The sequence below is a fragment of the Camelus ferus genome, chromosome 2, assembly GCF_009834535.1.
Source record: "Camelus ferus isolate YT-003-E chromosome 2, BCGSAC_Cfer_1.0, whole genome shotgun sequence".
Lineage (NCBI taxonomy): Eukaryota > Metazoa > Chordata > Mammalia > Artiodactyla > Camelidae > Camelus > Camelus ferus.
The window spans coordinates 97495790-97517576 of record NC_045697.1 but is presented as its reverse complement, the minus strand read 5'-3'; positions in this window follow the sequence as shown (position 1 = coordinate 97517576).

Sequence of the window (21787 nt, the reverse complement as noted above, 5' to 3'; positions counted from 1 at the left end):
CTCCACAACAAAGGATTTTTCAGCCCAAAACGTTAGTAGTACTGAGGCTGAGAAACTAAGATCTAGATCAGTCAAGGATATTCCTCTGCATTAAAATTTCCTTTTCCTATAACCTCTCCTGTAGGTGATTCCCCATTCTACTTAAATGGATTCAGATGACTTTGTACTGCTTAACTCTTTATTCATTTGTTCTCATATCAACAAGTTCTGAGGATAAACTTATATTAAGGAACTAAGAGTAGATAGGTCCATTTGGAGCCCATTTTCATTTAAATGCATGAAATATACATAGTGAAGACATAGGAATGTTTGACAAGAAGCCATGGTCAAGATATGTCCCACTGGCCAGTGACAAGGAGGAAATTCATCCAAGTTTCTATCAGCACGTTGGGACAGAGCCAGGCCTGCCTCTGGGGAGCTGGAAGTTTGGGAATGGAAACCATGATTTCGAGTTATTTCAGGATGAGTCACCTGTTAATACCTCCCCTCTGTGTTTTAGTTAGTTTCAGAATAGTAAGAAGAAATTAAGAACTTGTTTGTAGAACACAGAAAGTAAGTTTTATGAATAAAATAATATAAATTAATGTAAAAATTGAAATATGAATAAACTTATACCTTCTAGGAAAGAAGGAAGGTGGAAAGACATAACTGGTGAATTAGGACAGAAACATGAGGTTGAGTCAGTCAAAGGCAAGTTTAGATTTTGTCACTGAATGTAGTGAGTGGTATGACCTTGGACAAGTTTCTTATTTTCTTCTCTCTCCTTAGTTCAAAAATAGAGATAGTATTGTTATGTAAATTAGATGAAAATATATACAGAAAACATCCATCACTGTATCTGTTACATGGGAAGTGCTAAATATATGTGTAAAAAGTGTTTGACAATCTGTAGAGCATAACTTCCTGGAAGTAATAGAATGTTCCAGGATAAAGTATTCTAGGACCAAGCAGAGCAGAGATAGGATTTCTATGAATATATTTGTACCGGTAGCAGCGAAGTTAATAAAAATCTCTGTTCCCTCCTCTCCCCAAAGGAAATCAAGAATTTTAAGTGAACCCCCAGTTTAATTTCTTCCACCTGCCAGTTCTGCTTTTAAAGTAAAATGTGCTATAGACAGATGCTATTACTTTCTGCTCGCACACTAGACACCATTACCTGTCACCTAGACGACATAAACTCCTACAGGAGGCTTCAGATTTTTTCCCTGCTTCCCTCTTTTCTCTCTTCCAATGAAAATTAAAAAAATCCGTTTTTTAAGAGGTCCAAATATGTCACCCTTTGTTTAAGAACTGCACTGGCTTTCGCACTTCACAGAAAATCCAGACTTCCTGCCATGGCTCCCAAAGTCTTGCCTGATCCCAGTGCTGACCGCCTATCCATTGTCCTCTCTCTAGCCACAGAAGCTTCTAGACTGATCAAGTGCACCAAGACACTTCCTCCCTCAGTGACTTTGCAAAGGCTTTTCCTCTGCTCTTCATAACACTGACTGCTGATCCCTCAGGACTCAACTCACAAGTCACTTAACTGCAGAAGTTTCCTTCCTTCTCTTTTAAAGTAGATCCTATATTGCTGATCTCAAAATCTGCACTCTTTTCATTCCCTTTTTCACTTATCACAAATTACATTTATATACGTGTTAAATTGTTTACCTCCATATATTTTGTTTCCAGACTAGCCTATAAACACTGTAAAGGGAGAGTCCATGTATATGTAGTTTACACCCAGGTACCCAGAATCTATTACCATGCCTGGTAAAAAAAAAAAAAAAAAAAAAAAAAAAAATATATATATATATATATATATATATATATATATATACTGACTATATATATATATATATATATAGTCAGTAAATATGAATGAATGAATGATGTACAGCAGAAAATAAGTTAGGATCTGATTTCCTCACAAATGTTCTAAACTTCTCATGGACTTGTGGAAGATGGAAGAATACAATAAGTGTTTTATAATGTTAGCAGTTTCACTTCAAGTATTGATTTAAACATTTTTAATAAAAATGCATGCATGACAGCATAAAAGGATGACTCTTGGTATTTCATTTCTTGAGGTCTTCCTGTTCTTTATAGATAACAGTGTGTCTTGTACTCAGTAAGTACTTAATAAATTCCGGTTGAATTACAGATTGTCACAAAGAAAATATTTGAGAAATACAAGATGGTTTTTGTTTACTTCTATTCTCTCTTTTTTTTTTGCTGGAGAATATTCATATGTGGTTCCATATTGCTTAGGTAAAACAGTGTTTAAAATTTTAAAACAAATTTAAAATTTGAAGAACTGAAATATTGAATTGTGTTGAAGTAACGTATTTAATATCAAAATAATTCTAAAAATCCTAACTTCATATAGCTAAAAGCACTTTTGTCACTGTCACATTTATTATTTAAAACAAAACCCTATGGAACAAGTTTTATTACCTTACATAATAAAGGAGGCTCAGAAACGTTAAAAAAAAAAAAACTTGTTCAAATACCACACAGCTATTAAGAAACAGGGTCGGGGTAAAACTCTAGTCAGATTTTAAAATCCATGTTTATTCTTCTACATGCCTGTTGTCTTTCCTATAAATGTATACCTTTCTTTGTAAATCCACATCATTTATGTATGACTAAAGAGAACTTTACTACGGTTTTGAAATTAACAATTTTCTTTTTCTATGCTCCGTCACATTTGCTTAAAGCCATCAGAATGTCTAGACAGATTTTCTATGGGGCTATCAGTGGGATAACAGCCACCACATACACATTTTTGGAAAAAGTACTATGGCCTCTCAGCTATTCTAGGTAATATAGAAGACAAAAAAGAAATAGGAGACATGGATGCTGTATTTGATGGGTATAAGTTGTACTAATTTTGATTCTCCAGGTGTTTGTTCTTTCATGCTATATGCAAATCAATGAAGGAAGCACAGAGGCCCATCCAAGAGAGCATGAAGGGTACCAAAGAGCTTACAACTGACCACGGCAAACAAATCATAAATATGTGCAGTTCCAAATAAAAGCACAGGTCAGTATATGAATATCTGGGGGAAAAAAATCCTCGCAAACTGCTGCGAATAGAGTACTGCTGTGGAAGTTCAGGAGAGGGAGAAATTAATGTAGACTGTCATTGCTGATGTGGAATTTGAGTTATATCCTAATGTATATGCAGAATATACCTAGGCAACAAGAGATTGAGTCCACAGTCCTCTGGAGTATCACATGCGCAGCCCTTGTTAGGAATGCTGGAGGATTTATTTTAGAGTCTTGTAAGTACAAGAGAGTAACAGCCAAACCAATCACAGAGCACTATGAAATAACATACACTATTAAATCACATGGGGGCTTCAGTATATTAAGTTGTACCTAGGGTGCCTTTAGGATTAGTCACGAATGTTAACTGTTGTGCATTGATACATCTTCAATGGATACACATTCCTATGCAATGCTGTACTTCTTGAGGTCAGCTTTCAGTCCAGGGAGTCATAGAAACTAAGATAAACTACAAAGGCATATATGTCCATAAAACAAACATATTCATTAGTCACCTATTTATAAATTTACCCCCCCTTCCATGGTCTTAACATATGTGTGTATCTGTACCTTGCTGATGGTAGGCTACTGTACACTGCTGAACACACAGTGGGAAAACCACGCAGGTGGGTGGCTGAGTGAAAAATGTCCACTTTGAAAATAATGCAAAAGTTCTTGCAGCCAGTGAAAATGCTTTAGAATTGTTCAGATTGCACACAGACTTCTAGTACGCAAGGCATGTAATTCTCTGTACATACAGACTAGGGAGCACATGTACAAAATTTAACTGTAAAGAGTGGATTCTCAGCATATTTAAATGTAACTTTTGCAGCTTCATAAGTGACTGAAGAGTTTCATGATATTTTATAATAGATAATAAGTATCAATATTTACCTACCTCCCATATGAAGTTGTTATACATATTAAATGAAATAATATATGCAACCTATTGAGAAAGAATAGAAAGAATGTGAACAGTACAAGCAGTGAACCTAACATACTATCCTGTATTTACATTAGAATCAGTTATTTCTTAAACGCCATTGGGAGCAAGAGAAGACATAAGAATGCATTCCTTATTAATGTCCAGAGGCTCATCTATACATTTCCCCCCAAAATAATTTTGCTAATCTGATTCACCTTATTTTGTAATAGGGTTAAATTGTATCCTGGTTGCCTTGAGGAGATACTGGTCATCCTCAGTTATCCAACAATAAGAGAAACAATAGCGTGCATATGAGTACACATGTGAGTGTATATATACACGTGCGTGTATATAAACTTATTCTTATCCTATGAAACCTGACTGATCTTTAAAGCATCTGGAATGCTTTAAAGTTATAAGATTGTTTTCTAGTGCTGCCTGTGTATTCATAAATACTAATTCATTTAATTTCTATAACAAGGCATGGTGTTTCTTCCATTCTCACCTCACATACGGCATAGCTGAGGCATCAAAAGGTTAAGTAACATACATTAGGTCACAGAAGTGATCAGAGACAGAGTCAAACCCAGGGTCCAGGCTCCAATGCCTATTCTCCTAATCACCAACCAGTTCTCTGAACGAGGGCTGTACTCTGAGAAGTGGTATGACAAATTCAATCCCATTTTCTTCTTTTGTTACAGATTAAATTTAGGACCAATGAGACTCTAAGAAATTGTTTAAATCTCAAAAGTCGTTGGCAAGTTTTCGGAGTTCATTTCCAGGGCTTGGTGTATGATAAGTTTCTTTATAATGAGTTCTTTAATACGTTTCACTTTACTTAGGTGATAGCTACAGGGAAATATTATGACCCTGTTTCCAAGACTGATCTTTCTATTTAGCTTCATAAATTGCTTGCTGTCAGCAGGACATAAATACAATCTGTATGTTGGCTCTGTGGAAGCCTATATCCTGAATAAATTTCCAACAGCCTTTTAGAAAATAATGAACTACAGAATTGACTTTTCTTTGGTATTTGTAGACAAGCACTGAAGGCAATGTCATCTACCAACTCATAGGTAAATAGCCTCCAAGAGTATCTCCCTGCCACTCAAGAATGAAGACAGTGCGAAATCTCACCCGTCTGGGAGATTCCTGGTGACTAGGTAACTAAGTATAACGAAAGCCTCAGCACCAACCCCCGAGTCCCCGCTGGTGTTCTCAGCCAGGCAGTGGCTCTTCCAAACTGTCACCACGCTCCTCCAGCTGTCAGAAACCTCACTCTCAGCAGGTAACACCTCCCACCTTCTCAGACAAGTGAAGACACAAGGTGATCGCCTTCCATTTCCCATCTCTGTCTCTAAACATTTTTGCAGATAACGAACTTAGCATCTTCTCTGCTCATCAGGGAGGTTTAAACTGTGGCTAAAACTCCCCCATGTGCTAAAGGCTCCATTCCGTCTCTTCTCTTATAAATCGCCAATCAGATTTACCCCTAGTTTTTCTTCATCACTTTCCTTTCATTGATTCCTTTTCTTTAGCATATGAATATATTTCTTTTACCTCAAAAAAACAAACTTTTCACTTGGTACTGTAATGTCCTCTGCCTGCCTCTGCTCCCTTTCCATTTACGCTTCTGGTAAGTCTGTCAACATTTTCCGTCATGGCGTCCTCTCTTCCTGTTGAATTTTGATTCCTCCCTGCAGTCTGAATCTTCTCCTGAAATCCTAAGTGAAACAGCTTGGGATTCAGAACTGCTTCATTTTCAAAGATTTTCACCTGTAAGAATTCTGCTGTTTGAATTCCTTCTTTACTTTTTTAATTTTGTCCTTGTTTCAAAATCTCTTTCAACTTGGGCTAAGATTAAGTTTTAGTTCCCATTGCTTCTGAGACACCTCTCTCTAGAGAGTTTAACTGTCGACAGGTCAAAACAAAACAAATTATACAGATTGGCTCTCAAACCCATATCGTTTATTTCCTATCCCGGCTAATAAATAGCATAACAATCTATCCATCTCCCAAACTGGAGACCTGGGATTTGTCTTCAATTCTTTCTTCCTCCTGGTCATTAAACCCAATCATATGCAAAATTTGATATTCTAAACACTCCCTCTTTGATTATTCCACTTACTGTATGGCATCACAGCTCTCCTAGACTAAAATAATTAGTTCCATGCAGTGAAATAGCGACGCCCCAAATTCATGTTCACCTGAAACTGCAGAATGTGACTTTATTTGGAAATAGAATCTGCAGAGTAATTAGTAAGGATCTCAAGATGAAAGCATCCTGGATTTAAGGTGGGCTTTAAATTCAATGACTGGTATCCCTAAGAGAAGAGGACACAGAAATACTCACAAAGAAGGCAGAAGCAGAGTTACACTGTACAAGCCAAGGAAATGCCTGGAGACACCCAAAGCTAGGGAAAGGCAGATAGGATTTTTCTTTACAAACTTCAGAGGTCATAAGGTTCTACTGACACCTTGATTTCAGATTTCTAGCCCCCAGGAATGTGAGAGAATAAACTTCTGTTCTTTTAAGCCGCTCAGTTTGTGGTACTTTGTTACAACAGCCCTAGGAACCTAATACATTTCCTAAGTAGCATTGGTAACTTCCTCTAATTCCATGATTCTTCATGGAATGCTTTTGAATCAGTTGAAAATTGCAGAACTTCCAGGAAAGATGCACAAACATACAATTCAAAATTTCACAGACAGTTTCACAAGTTTCTAGACCCTGCAAGGTTTATCTGTGGATCTCTTATTATCCTTGTAGCCAGTTAAGAACTCCCTTCCTTACATATAGAGTCAACTGACTACAATTATGATTATGCCATCTCCTGATTTTAAAACATCAACATCATTCCTAAACCACAAGGCTCTACAGAGTATGACTTTGTTCTTAGATACTACATCTCCCTGCTGAAACAGCCTTTGTCTTATCCCTCCAAACAAAACCTATTTCAGAGTATACCGTGCCTCTGTGCCTTTGCACATGCGTGCTGTATTTGCCTTGGACTCCCTTCCTTCCACCAGCACCCAGCCATCTAATGAATTTCTACTCATTTCAAAGTTTTATGTCATTCATCACATCTATGAATTTAAATGATCTCACTGGAAGAGTATTACTTTGCTTTTACAAAGTGATGAAAGTCCTTGACTATGACATATTTATGAAATACAAGATGCTTTTCTTTGAGTGTAAAAAACTTTAATTATTATATTGTAATATTTTACTTAAATTTCTATAAATCTGCACTTTCTAATTCCTTAAATAGGAATTAACTGTAATTATATAGAATATAATATGGTACTAAATATACCACAGTATTAAAATTATAGGTATTTGTTCTAATTGATATATATATTGGAATCTTAGAATCACTAATTTGTGGATTTTTGACCTTGAACATTTTCCAATGTGTAGAAGTAACAAATCATTATGTTGTGTACCAGGAACTAACATAGGGTTGTAGGTCATTTATATTTCAGAAACAAACTCATAGAAAAAGAGATCAGACTTGTGTATACCAGAAATGGGTTTGGGGAGGGGGGATTGGGTGAAGGCACTCAAAAGATACAAACTCCTAGTTATAAGATAAATAAGTACTAGAGATATATAATATAAACATGATAAATATAATTAACACTGCTGTCTGTTATATATGAAAGTTGTTAAAAGAAAAAATCCTAAGAGTTCTCATCTACAAGGAAAAATTATTTTCTATTTCTTTAATTTTGTATCTATATGAAATGATGGATGTTCACTAAACTTATTGTGATAATCATTTCATGATGTATATAGGTCAAATCATTATTTTATACACCTTAACATTGTACAGTGCAGTATTTGATTATATCTCAATAAAACTGGAAGAAAAATAAAATAGTAACAAATGCTTTAACTTTACATACATCAATTTTCTTCTTTGCAAGTTAGTTAAAAAAAAAACAGCTTAACTCACAGGATTGTTTTGAGGATTAAAGAAAAGACATCTAAAAATTTAGCACAGCATCAGGTATGCAATAGGAATCAACTTTGTATTGGTTAAATATAATACCTCTTGGTTTATAAACTTATAAGATTATAAGCAATATCACCTAGTTTGTAAATAATACCACCTATTCTTTCTTTCCTTGCAATTTATCTGTTGAAGAAGCTGGATATTTTGACTGCATGCTCTTGGTCTAGTTGATTATGGCCCTTTTCTCTGTACTTCCTGCAAAATGGCTGCTGAATCCAGAAACTTGGATCCTTGTGGCCTAATTACACATGATGCTTGGTAAGATCTATAGAAAGCATATACTAACTGGTTCTCTCTCTTTTGTGTGTGTGTGTGAGTGTGTGTGGGTGTTTGTGTGTGACATCATAGCAGTTGATTCTAATGCCTACATCTATTAATTAACTGGACTTTGTAAAATGATGGTATTTTTATTCTATCACTTTTTTTTTCTTTATTACTGGAGCTATTATACTGATATATCCCAAAATCAATTACTTGGTGATCCAGTGGAAAAGTTCAGTATGTAAAAGAAGAATAAATATTTGACTCTTTCACTTCATGAACCAGTTCCTATCATACTCTAAAGGTGACCAGTTATTTAGATAAAATTACAAACATGTGATTTTACATACATTTGGTGGGTTTAAGTCCCTTGCAACTGTTATCACCACTGAAGCTCAAATAGTCTCATTTTCAGGCAATGGAAGCCTCCTGAAGTTGACACCTGAATCCTTTGGCATAACCCTAGAAAGTCACTGCTACCTGGATTGTTAAGGTGAGGCTCATATTGAACATGTCCCACTCCAGACCTGGAATTAGCCATTTTTCCAGGAAATTTTTATTTTAGTAATTATTGCTACTTTAAGACATTTGAACTGGATGCTAGACATATTTACTGTTACTGCATTGGTCACTGGTCATTGTTTCTAGATCTTTTCAATGGACCATCATATATATATATGTATATGTATATATACATATATGCACATTTATTTTATATATATGTATGTAAATATATAGTCAAAGTACTGAATGACATTACATTGATATTTCCAATATAAAATCAAAACTAGGAAGGCTTGATTTCACCTCTTCTCAGTGCCACTGTGTGTCTCCTTCCAGCACAAATCCTGGTTTTCAAGGACACACATACTTCCTTGCTTCTTTAATCCTCACATTGCACACAGCAGTAGTAGAATGACGATAGTAATACGACCACTAATATGATTATAAAAACATTAAATTCTTTGTATACTCTCTACATTCTTCCGTGATTTTTTAATACCTGTACTATCTCTGCATTCCTGGAGCACACAACTACCACATGCTACCCTTGTTCTAGAGCTCAGCACCACCAGTACCTGTGCTGATGTAGGTCCAGTCATCTTGGTTATCTGACTAGATGATTCTGGTTATCTGAAGTACATGTTCTACCCAACACTGAGGAAGGACTCAGGGACAAGACTCCCATCCCCATCCTGTACACCAATAATTTCTCTGTGTCCTTTATACTTGAAAGTAAGTTTTGCTCTATAAAATCCTTGGTTCACATTTTCTTTCTTTGGCTTTCTATAATATGTGTCTCATTTTCTTCTGGTAAAAGTATTACTGGGAAAATCTTAAGAAAAATTGTGTAGATTTTCTGATGACCAAAGCATTATTTTTCTTTTTCTGAAAGATCAATGATTTTATTAGAATGTCTTGATCTTGTCACACAGTGTGCTCCATTAACATGTAAATTCAAATATTTTATTTCAGGAAAGTTTTCATTTCTGGAAAGTTTACTTGAATTATGATTTTAATGATGGACCTGTTCTGTTTTTCTCTACTCAGAGACTCCTACTGTCCAAATGTTGGCCAGCTTTTATATCATTTTCTTGATATCTTTTGATCTGTGTTTTTGTTTTTGTTTTTTTGAGCACGTCTTTAAAGTATGCTTTCCTTGTCTTTAGAGCATTTAGTATACAGCTCACCACTGAAAACTTCAGGGAGTAATCTACTTATAATTTACAGTCAGCCCCTCAGTACCCACCGTTCCTCCACATCTGTAGATCTGCAGATTCATCCAACCTCAGACTAAGAAGTTTTGCAGTATTTACTTCTGAAAAATCTTTATGTATAACTGGATCCAGGTAATTCAAACCCACATTGTTCAAGGGTCAACTGTATTCTCTCTTTCCTTACTGTAGTTTTGTGTGGGATTTGACCCAATACTTTTCTGTTTTTCATTTACCCTTCCAAAACTTTGATAAAATCTTTTCTCTAAACTTCATTTCTGATATTCCTGTCTTGTTCAATTTGGATTTCACTTACAGCATCCTCTCTTTCTTAGAAGGGAATCCTGATAGGTCCATTTCTAAGGCTTATAGGAACCCAACAGTTCCAGGCTTTGGTCCTTCTTACTATTAGCACTTTGTACTCATCTGCTGTTAAATGGTCTCCTCCCCATTCCTCTCCCCGACGCTGGTTAACGCCATGTGTGCTGTCCACTAAGGCGCTATTCTTCTGTTTTCAGATATATCTGATGGTACAGTGTTGCTTCCTTCTGTTTCCTTTCATAGAGATGCTGATACTATGTAGGCGTTGTTTCCACCCACCTAAGATTTTGTACTTGTAAGACTATTTCGTCATCTGCTTTTTTGGCAAATGCTGTCCATGTTATTTTTATGAAGCTGTTTAATTGGTTTTTGTCTCCTTTATACTAGTATATTAGTTTCCTATTGTTGTTGTAACAAATCACAACAAGCTCGATGGCTTCAAGCAGCATCGATTTATCATGTTTGAGTTATGGAGGTCAGAAGTCAAAACTCGATCCCATTGTGCTAAAACCAAGGTGTCAGCAGGGCTGCACTCCTTGCTAGGGCTCTAAGGGACAATCCATTTCCTTGCCTTTTCCAGCTGCCAGAGGCTGCCTGCATTCCTTGGCTCACAGCCACCCTCTCCATCTTTAAAGGCAGCAGTGTAGTACCTTCATATCTCACTCTGGCTCTGACACTCCTGTTTCTCTCCTTCCTTTGTGATGACACTGGGTTTATGGATAATCCAGGATAACCTCCCATCTCAGCATCCTTAATTTAATCATATCTGCAAAATCTCTTGCCATATAAAGTAACATATTCACAGGTGTAGGGGATTAGGGCACATATATCTTTGAGGGAGCCATTATTATTCTGTCTACCACAGTGGGTGTTCAGTGAGATTAAAAAGTGATGCTGCCACAATCTCCCCAGAATCCCCTCCTGAAATACCATTTTTTTCTCACCATAATTAAATACTGATGTTAGCCTGAAATTTTGAAAGAAGATGAATTTGGAATATTACTATTCTATATACCTCCCTTAAAAATTTTTATCTAACTTGATATCTGCTATTTTATCATATGTTACACCAGAAAATATTTTAAATAAATATAAGGGTGAGATGCTAGATATAGGGTGTTTGTACATGTGTGTGTGTTTAAATAACATTGACTCTAACTTGGTAAGCTGCTTTGTAATAAATAGAGACATTTAAATGAAGCTGGAAGAATGGTTAAAGTTTGCAAATTATTAAATCATGACAATAAAAATCATTATTTCATCTGCATGTGGGTTACAGACACACAGGTAGTAATGGAAAAGCTATGCCTCCCATATCTGGCCTAAATTAAAGCTCTTCTGAAGAAGGATGTGGAAGTCATTCAGGCTTGCACATTCTTTAATTTCTTTTATTAAGGCCTGTATAAAGTCAGTGTAGCTAGAAGGCAATACACAGGCTTTCAGAAACTACAAAGTGTAACAGCTTGTTCCAATTACCCTCACTACAGTGTGACCATATGCACAAATGTTCAGCTTTCTGTTTAAGTTCATCCATTAAAAAAATCCTTATAAAATTGGAGAAATGCTGTGTTCTGTGCATACATTTGTTTCTGCTAGCGTTTAAACTGTTAGTTACGGTTTAATGTATGGATAAAAGCTTTTAAGTAAGACAAAGAGCCTCAGCCGGCAGAACAGAAATCTTTTTAACTTTCCCATACAATGAAATAGTTTTTTAAAGATTCATTCCTGGGAACAAACATGTTTCAAGAAATATGGACTCTTTAGATAATTATTTAACAACTAAATCAAGCAACCTTGTATTAAGCATATAGGCATATAGGTAATTTTTGTATCAGCTGAGTAAGACTAATGGGATTTGGTGTTTCTGACTCCAGGGACCTTTATCAAATCAAAGGTTTTCTCTTAAATACATCATATTGAACTAGAGATAACAAATACAGATGCTGAATTGACCTTTTTTCATAGCAATCTGAGGTTGAAAATTGCACCTTTCCTGTTCCTTACTTGATGTTCAAAGTAGGTTTTTAATTCTACAGTTGTCTCAGTTAATTTCAATTCTTAACTCTTTGTTTAAATCAATATACTTAAGCGCCATTTATATTATCAGCAGTACGAGTGAAATTCAGCTAGCTCAGTTAAAAAAGGTGTCCCCTAACACTGAAACTTAATATCTAATAAGAATCTTAATGGAATATGCCTCATTTTTCTTAAGTGGGAATGGAGCAAATTGTTCCGTTTAGGAATATGCATCAACTCTTTAAATTAGTGATGAAATGATAATATAATGCATTTTCTGAGTAACTAAATGGCACCATGGATAAATAGAGGAGAAATTACGTGCTACATTGAAAACAGAATGACTGTCAAATTTAAGAAACAAAGCAATCAGAATAAAATCAGAGAGTATGTTTATATAGGTTGTAAATCCCACAATCCCCTTGTCTTAAAAGTGTTTACACTTTAAACAAATGTCTTTTTCTAAAAAAAAGTATTTAATAGGCATTTGAGGACATAAATTTGTAGCTGCAATTATTTTTCATAGAAATAGTAGTAAATAGATACTGTTTAAAATGTCCATAATGTTGATTATGATTTATTAGTTTGCAGAGTCTGGAAAGGGAGAAATGTTAATAATCAGGACTTCTTTCCAGACATATTTTAGTTACTATTAATTTGGAGGCCAGGAAGTGAAAATAAATTACTGGAAGGCAAATGGAATCCCATATGTGTGGTCTGGGCTTTTTCCATTTGCACAGTTTCAATCAGCATAATAGAATCTATTAATATGCTTACTGTTTGTATGAAACTCTGTTAAACTGGATAAAGCATATTTACCAAAGTCCCACTATCTAAGTTTTATTAGAACATCTCACTGGCCTTTCACTATTGACAGAAAAGTAGTTGTCCAAGTGGGACTAACCTGTTCTAGGAATTCTATATTAAAAGGCTTGAACTATCTAGTTGCATCACTATCTAGAATCCTGATGGAACATACTTCTTCAATTTCTTTCATATTCAGAGTACTAACTCGTCTGGAAGTATCAGTGACAGTGCCATTCACAAGGCTGGAAATGTTTTCTGCAGATTTCTTTGATATATTGAATTTTTGTGCAATGTTCATAACTAAAAGGCAATCTTACCTAAAATAAATTTCACATTGTAGATTACTAACACTTAATTAACCTCTTTGAACTTTTAGCTTTTCTGAACACAAACAGGAGCTAGGATTCCTCCAGCTCTGGGATTCTATGATCTATAAAACTCAGCACAACTCTGAAAGCTGAAAAGGCCCTTCAAATATCAACTGAATCTTTCATCATGTAACAGAAGTGTGAACATTAATGATCTATTTAAAATTCACTGTCAGAAGTATTTCAGGTTGACAGAAAAACACCTAATATTTCATTTTGGTATATTTCAGTAATAGATGATGACTCAACTTCAACTCATGTGTCAAGCATAATATTTAATATTCCTCTGGGAAGATTCATTCAAATTATAAATCAAAATCTAAATAAACAACAGTGCTTCACTTGAAAATCATAAATAACTGCCAAATATCAATGAACGGCTTATTATACAGACGTCACATATTGATAGATGAGGTGACTAGCACATTTGTTATTACTATTTTCAAATCTGTTCATGCTTACAAGTCTCTCGATGTGATCAATAAGCATCTTAACAGGGTGGCCAAGATCTTCAGGAAAGATACTGTTTTTCCTTTTTTCACCATCACTATTCTCTTCTGTATTCATTTTATCAAGTTTTCTATTTCCTATTTGTAACATATTTCAAACAGAGACTCAGTCTACTTATATCCTAAGGGGAAAGAAAACTGTTGGAATAGCTGTAGTTGTAAGTCTGAGTTGCATGGGGGAACCAAGTTGCCTATACACTGTCCCTTTTCCTGAACATGAAGGCAAGGCCCCATTTACACTGATTAGGACAGAACAGCCTCCAACTCTCGCTGTCATTGTATTTTATTGCAAAGCAGAGGGTATTTATGCTTACATTCTGAAAAACACCCACTATGTTTGGTAAGAGAGCTCTGTATTAGAATTATTAAATTGTCCAATCTCTATAATGTCAATCTTCATCACTTCATCCTGATTAACTTTCATCATGTTATGACTGAAAAAAATCAAATAGTTATTTGTGTGAGGTAAAATATCAATAGTAGTACAGGAAAAGTAGTGTTGTTATAAAATATTTTTTATTAAAGTATAATTGACTTGCAATATTGGGTTAGTTTCAGGTGTACACCAAAGTGATTCAGTTACAAATATTTTTTCAGATTATTTCCATTGCAGGTTATTGTAAGATATTGAATACTATCTAATGGAGTAAAAATATACTTTACGATTTCATATAAAACTCACGGAGGATATTTCTCTCTCTCTCTCACAAAACGGTTTATAAATGAACCATAGGCCAAGATGTAGGAGTAGAGAGACTCACAGCTCATCCTCTCCCACAAATACAACAAGAATTACATCTACAAACCCAATGAATTGCACAGAACACCTACTGAACTCTGGCAGAGTGTCTCTCGCTTCGAAATTTAGGAGGATTTTCACAAAATCCAGTAAGAGAAAAAAGAAAAAAAAAGAAAAAAAATCAGTGAGGGAGTGATATAGGAAGAAAGGCACCATTACACTAGGATGCGCATTCTTCAGTCAAGAGGTCAATGGGAACAGAAGCGGAGCTTCCAAGGCTTGGAGGACAAAGTGGTAGCCATTTGGCAGACAGAACTAAGGGAAACTTGGATGGATAGTCCCTGCGATCCTCAGCCCTACACATGAGCTGGCAGGGACAAACAGAGACTGACTGCTGGAGATCAGTGAGAAGCGCGGGGAGAGGGCTGGGGCCAACTGCAGAGGCAGCCTCAGGGGACTGAAGGGCAGTGTGAGCTCTGGCTGGGGGTGTGTGCAGAAGAGAACAGCCTGGGACTCCCATAAAAAAAGCACCACTGCTGGTGTGCATGGTGGGGAGGGGTGCAACGCAGCTGAGCCATAGCCATATTCTCGGCTTGGTTCCACTGACAAGAAAAGAGGTGGGGCTTGGTCATAGCCATCACTGCTGCAAGGAGGCGGCCCTGTGACTTCACAGGCGGGACTGAGATTTGCTTACAGCCCCAGGCAGACTGGGTGGATTTGTTCTCTCTGGACCTTTTATGGGACTTGTGCCTTGGGGATGAATAAACAGTGAGTGGAGTTCTGGTGGACGACAGGGGTGAGTACGTATATTTATAATAGGCCAGTATACCGTATTGTATGTGGAGGTGGGTCTGGGGTCTGCACTGACCCTGTGACACATCACAGATTCAGGTATGTGACTGCACACTCACTATGGTGGGTCCTAGTGCCTGACATTGGCAGATCTGCACTGGTGGTTCTTGGGGTCCAGAATCTGGGGGACCCAGAGCTGGTGACTAACATTCCTGCGACTAAGGTAGGGGAAAAGGCAGCATCAACAAAGAGTACTTTGTAAGCCTGCATAACAAGTGACAGACACCACCAAAGAGGGCACTTCCCAGTGGACATCTCCTGCCGACTCTTCTTCCCAACTGAAGCACTCCAACCCTGCTTACCACACACTACAGCTCAGAAACAGGTCTAGAAGCCTTTATTCCAGCAACAAGGGAGAAGTCCTGGTCACTGTCAAGGCTGTGACAACCACAGAAGAAAAAAGGAGGCCCTGCTCAACAACAGTAAGGGTAGGCTCTGATCACCATGACACCAACCACACCCCCAATCAAAGGTATAACAGCCAACACACATGGAATAAAGATGTAGCAACCATCCATACTAAGAACAGCCCTTGCAAAAAAAAACTATTAGATGCAAAGTCTACCCAGGAATGTTCCCACTTTAAATAAAAACAAACAAAAAATAAAACAGCCCCTCAAGACCACAGTAGATAACTGATACTTCTAATCCATACAACCAGAGAAATACAAGTAAAATGAAGAAGTTGAGGAACCACCCCCAATTAAAAGAACAAGAGAAGTCCCCTGAAAGAATGAACAATTAGATAGACCTCAAGAGTCTACTAGATCATGACTTCAAAAGGTGATGATTAAAGCACTGAAGGAAATAAGAGAGACTATGAATAAAGAGACAGAGAATACTATGAAAAGGAAATAGAAGCTATAAAGAGGAGCCAGTAGATGATGCAGAGGAATGAATAAGTAACTTAGAAGACAGGATAATAAAAGTCATTCAGAACAGCAGACAGAAAAGCAAGTAAAAACCAATGAAAGCAATATAAGGGACCTATAGGATAATACAGAGGGTGCCAACCCACACATAATAGGGGTCTCAGAAGGAGAAGAAAGAGAAAAGGGGATTGAAAAGGTATTTGAAGAAATCACGATTGAAAACTTTCCAAACTTAAAGAAGGAAACAGATATCAAAGTACAGAAAGCACAGAGGGTCCCAAACAAGAAGAACCCAAACAGACCTACACCAAGACATATTATAATTAAGATGGCCAAAGTTAAACATAAAGAAATGATTCTAAAGGCAGCAAGATAAAAAGAGTTAGTTATAAGGGAACCTCCACAAGGCTCTCAGATGATTTCCCTACACAAATGCTGCTGGCAAGAAGGAACTGGCAAGATATATTCAAAGTCCTGAGTAAGAAAAATCTGCAACCTACGATACTCTATCTGGCAAGACAATCCTTTAGAGTAGAAGGAGAAATAAAGAATTTCATGGACAATCAAAAACTAAATGAATTCAGCAATACTAAACCTATCCTAAAAGAAATACTGACAGGTCTACTCTAAATAGAAAAGAAGTAGGAAGCCACAGAAATGAGAAAACCATAAATGGAAATGTGATAACTGCAAAGAGTTACAAGAGAATAAACATGTAGATATGAAAAAAAAAAAAAGACCTCAAAATCATAAAAAGTGAGAGAGAGGAGCAAGAAAATACAGGTTTTTTTCTTTATTTTTTTTCATCATTCTTTTCAGGATGTGTTTGACCCTATCTATCATTCTAAAGCAATCAGATATACTAATGGGATAACATACTTAAAAAGCAGGGTAACAACAAATCAAACATACAATAGTCACAAAAACCAAAAAGAAACCAAGCTAATACAAAAGAAAACTATCAAACTACAAAAAGAAGATCAAAAAGGAAAAATGAACAAAGAAGAAATATCAAATCAACTGGAAAACAAAGTTCAAAATGGCTATAAACACACATCCATCAATAATTACTACAAATGTCAATGGACTAAATGATCTGATCAAAAGACAGAGTGGCAGATTGGATAATAAAACAAAAGCCTACAATATGCTGCCTATGAGACTCACTTTAGAGTGAAGGATACACATAGATTGAAAGTGAGAGGATGGAAAAAGATATTTCATGCAAATGGAAATGACAAGAAAACAGGAGTAGCAATATTCATACCAGACAAAACAGACTAAACCAAAGGCCATAAAGAGAGATAAAGAAGGACACTATATAATGATCAAAGAGCAATACAAGATGAAGATATTACACTCATTTAACATATATGCACTCAATATAGGAGCACCTAATTATATAAAACAAATACTAACAGACAGAAAGGGAGAAATTGATGGGAATATAATAATAGTAGGAGACTTTAACACCCCTCTGATATCACTGGATAGGTCTTCCAGACAGAAAATCAATAAGGCAATGGAGATACTAAATGATACAATAGAACAGTTGGATTTGGTTGATATTTTTAGGACATTACATCCCCCCAAAAGAGAATACATATTATGTTCAAGTGCTCATGGAACATTCTCTAGGATAGACCACATACTCGGGCACAAAAGAAGCCTCAAAAAATTTAAGAGGATAGAAATTATTCCAAGCATCTTCTGCGACCACAATGGCATGAAACTAGAAATCAACCACAGGAAAACAAATGAGAAAAAAACAACAGCATGGAGACTAAACAACATGCTACTAAAAAAAAAAATCAATGGACCAATGATGAAATCAAAGAAGAAATTAAAAAAATACCTTGAGACAAACGATAATGAAAACACAACCACACAAAATCTATGGGATGCAGAAAAAGCAGTCCTAACAGGGACTTCCTCAAAAAAGAACAATCTCAAATAAACAACCTAACCTACCACCTAAAAGAAGTAGAAAAAGAAGAAACAAAATCTAAAGTCAGCAAAAGGAAAGAAATAATAAAGATCAGAAATAAATAAAATTGAGATTAAAAAACAATAAAAAAAAAATCAAATCCAAACAAGAGCTGGTTTTTTGAAAGAGTAAACAAAATTGACAAACCTCTGGCCAGACTCCCCAAGACAAGAGAGAGGACACAAACAAAATAAGAAATGAAAATGGATAGATTAAAACCAACACCACAGAAAAACAAACAAAATCATAAGAGAATACTATGAACAACTATATGGCAATAAATCGGACAACTTAGAAGAAATGGGCACGTGTCTAAAAACATACAGTCCACCAAAAATGAATCAAGAAGAAACAGATCATTTGAACAGACCAATCACTAGAAGTGAAATAGAATCAGCAATAAAAAACATCCCTGCAAACAAAAGTCTAGGACCAGATGGCTTCACTGGGGAACTCTATCAAACAACAAAGAAGAGCTCATACTGATCCTACCCAAACTCTTCCAAAAGACTGAAGAGGAGGTAATACTCTCAAACTCATTCTATGAAGCCACCATCACCCTGATACCAAAGCCAGACAGATACTACAAAAAAAGAAAACTACAGGCCAATATCATTGATGAACACATATGCAAAAATCCTCAACAAAATATTAGCAAACAGAATCCAACAACACATAAAAAGATTATACACCATGATCAAGTTGGAATCATCCCAGGGACACAAGGATAGTTCAACATACGCAAATCAATCAATGTGATCCAACACATCCACAAAAGAAAAGGACAAAAACCACATGATCATCTCAATAGATGCAGAAAAAGCATATGATAAAATTCAACACCAATTTATGATAAAAACTCTTACCAAACTGGGTATAGAGGGAACATATCTCAACATAATAAAAGCTATTTATGACAAACCTACAGCCAGCATAATACTCAATGGTGAAAAGCTAAAAGCCTTCCCACTAAAATCTGGAACCAGACAAAGATGCATACTCTCACCACTTCTAATCAGTATAGTATTGGAAGTCCTAGCCATAGCAATCAGAACAGAAAAAGAAATAAAAGGGATCTAAATTGGAAGAGAAGAGGTAAAACTGTCATTATATGCAGATGGCATGATACTATACATAGAAAACCCTAAAGATTCAACACAAAAACTTCTAGAGCCGATAAAAAAATTTAGCAAGGTAGCAGGATACAAGATTAACATACAGAAGTCAGTGGCCTTTCCTTACACTAACAATAAAATATCAGAAAAGGAAAGTAAAGAAACAATGTCTTTTAAAATTGTACCCAAAATAATAAACTACTTAGGAATAAATCTGACCAAGGAAGTGAAAGACTTATATGTGGAGAAATAGAAAATGCTGACTAAGGAAATTAAAGATGACTTAAAGAAATGGAAGGACATCCCATGTTCTTGGATTGGAATAATTAATATTGTTAAAATGGTCATACTACCCAAAGCAATCTACAGACTTAATGTGATCCCTATCAAATTACCCAGGATATTTTTCACTGAACTAGAACAAATAATCCTAACATTTATACAGAATCACAAAAGACCCAGAATTGCCAGAGCAATACTGAATAAGAAGAATGAAGCTGGAGGAATAACCATCCCAGGCTTCAGACAATTGTTACAGAGCTACACTAATCAAAACAGCATGGTATTGGTACAGAAACAGACATATGCATCAATGGAACAGAACAGAGAGCCCAGAAATAAACCCACAGACTTTTGGTCAATTAATCTTTGACAAAGGATGCAAGAACATACAAAGGAGTAAAGACAGTCTCTTCAGAAAATGGTGCTGGTAAAACTGAACAGCTGAATGTAAATCAATGAATTTAGGCTACTCCCTCACATCATACACGAAAATAAACTCAAAATGGATTAAAGATTTAAACATAAGACAAGACACTATAAACCTCTTAGAAGAAAGCATAGGCAAAACATTATCTGACATAAATGTCAGCAACGTTCTCCTAGGGCAGTCTACCCAGCCAATAGAAATAAAAGTGGACATAAACAGATGGCATCTAATTAAACTTACAAGCTTTTGCACAGCAAAGGAAACCATAAACAAATAGAAAGACAACCTACAGAATGGGAGAAAATATTTGCAACAGATGAGACTGATAAGGGCTTAATTTCCAGAATATATAAACAGCTTATGCAACTTAATTAGAAAAAAACAAACAATCCAACCCAAAAATGGGCAGAAGACCTAAACAAGCAATTCTCCAATGAAGACATACAAATGGCCAATAGGCACATGAAAAAATGCTCAATAGTGCTAATCATCAGAGAAATGCAAATCAAAACTACAACGAGGTATCACCTCACACCAGTAAGAATGGCCATCATTTAAAAGTCCACAAACAAATGCTGGAGAGGGTGTGGAGAAAAGGGAACCCTCCTACACTGTTGGTGGCAATGTAGTTTGGGGCAGCTGTTATGGAAAACCGTATGGAGATTCCTCAAAAGACTAAAACTAGACTTACCACATGACCCAGGAATCCCACTCCTGGGCATATATCCAGAAGGAACCCTACTTCAAAAAGACACCTGCACCCCAATGTTCATAGCAGCACTATTTACAATAGCCAAGACATGGAAACAGCCTAAATGTCCATCCACAGATGACTGGATAAAGAAGATGTGGTATATTTATACTATATTACTCAGCCATAAAAAATAATAAAATAATGCCATTTGCAGCAACACGGATGGACCTGGAGATTGTCATTTCAAGTGACGTAAGCCAGAAAGAGAAAGCAAGATACCATATTATGTCACTTACATGTGCAATCTAAAAAATAAATAAATAAATAAACGAACTTATTTACAAAATAGAAACAGACCAGAGACATAGAATACAATTTTATGGTTACTGGGGCAAGGGAGGAGGTGAGAAAGGATAAACTGGGAGTTTGAGATTTGCAGATACTAATACATACAAAGTAGATAAACAACAAGTTCATACTGTATAGCACAGGGAACTATATTCAATATCTTGTAGTAACTTATGGTGAAAAAGAATATGAAAGTGAATATATGTATGCCCATGCATGACTGACACATTACACTGTACACCCGAAATTGACACATTGTAAACTGACTATACTTTGATTGTTTTTACACACACACACAGAGAGACAGAGAGACAGAGAGAGAGAGAGAGAGAGAGAGAGAGAGAGAGAGAGAAACATTAAAAGAGAGAAATGAACCATAAAGAACAGTATGAGGTAGAAATTTAGGAAGCATAGGAAACATTCCCCACCTCCATTTCCACACAAGAGATGTATGTTGATAGCATTTATTTAGTTTCACCACAGTCATAATAATCTGAGTT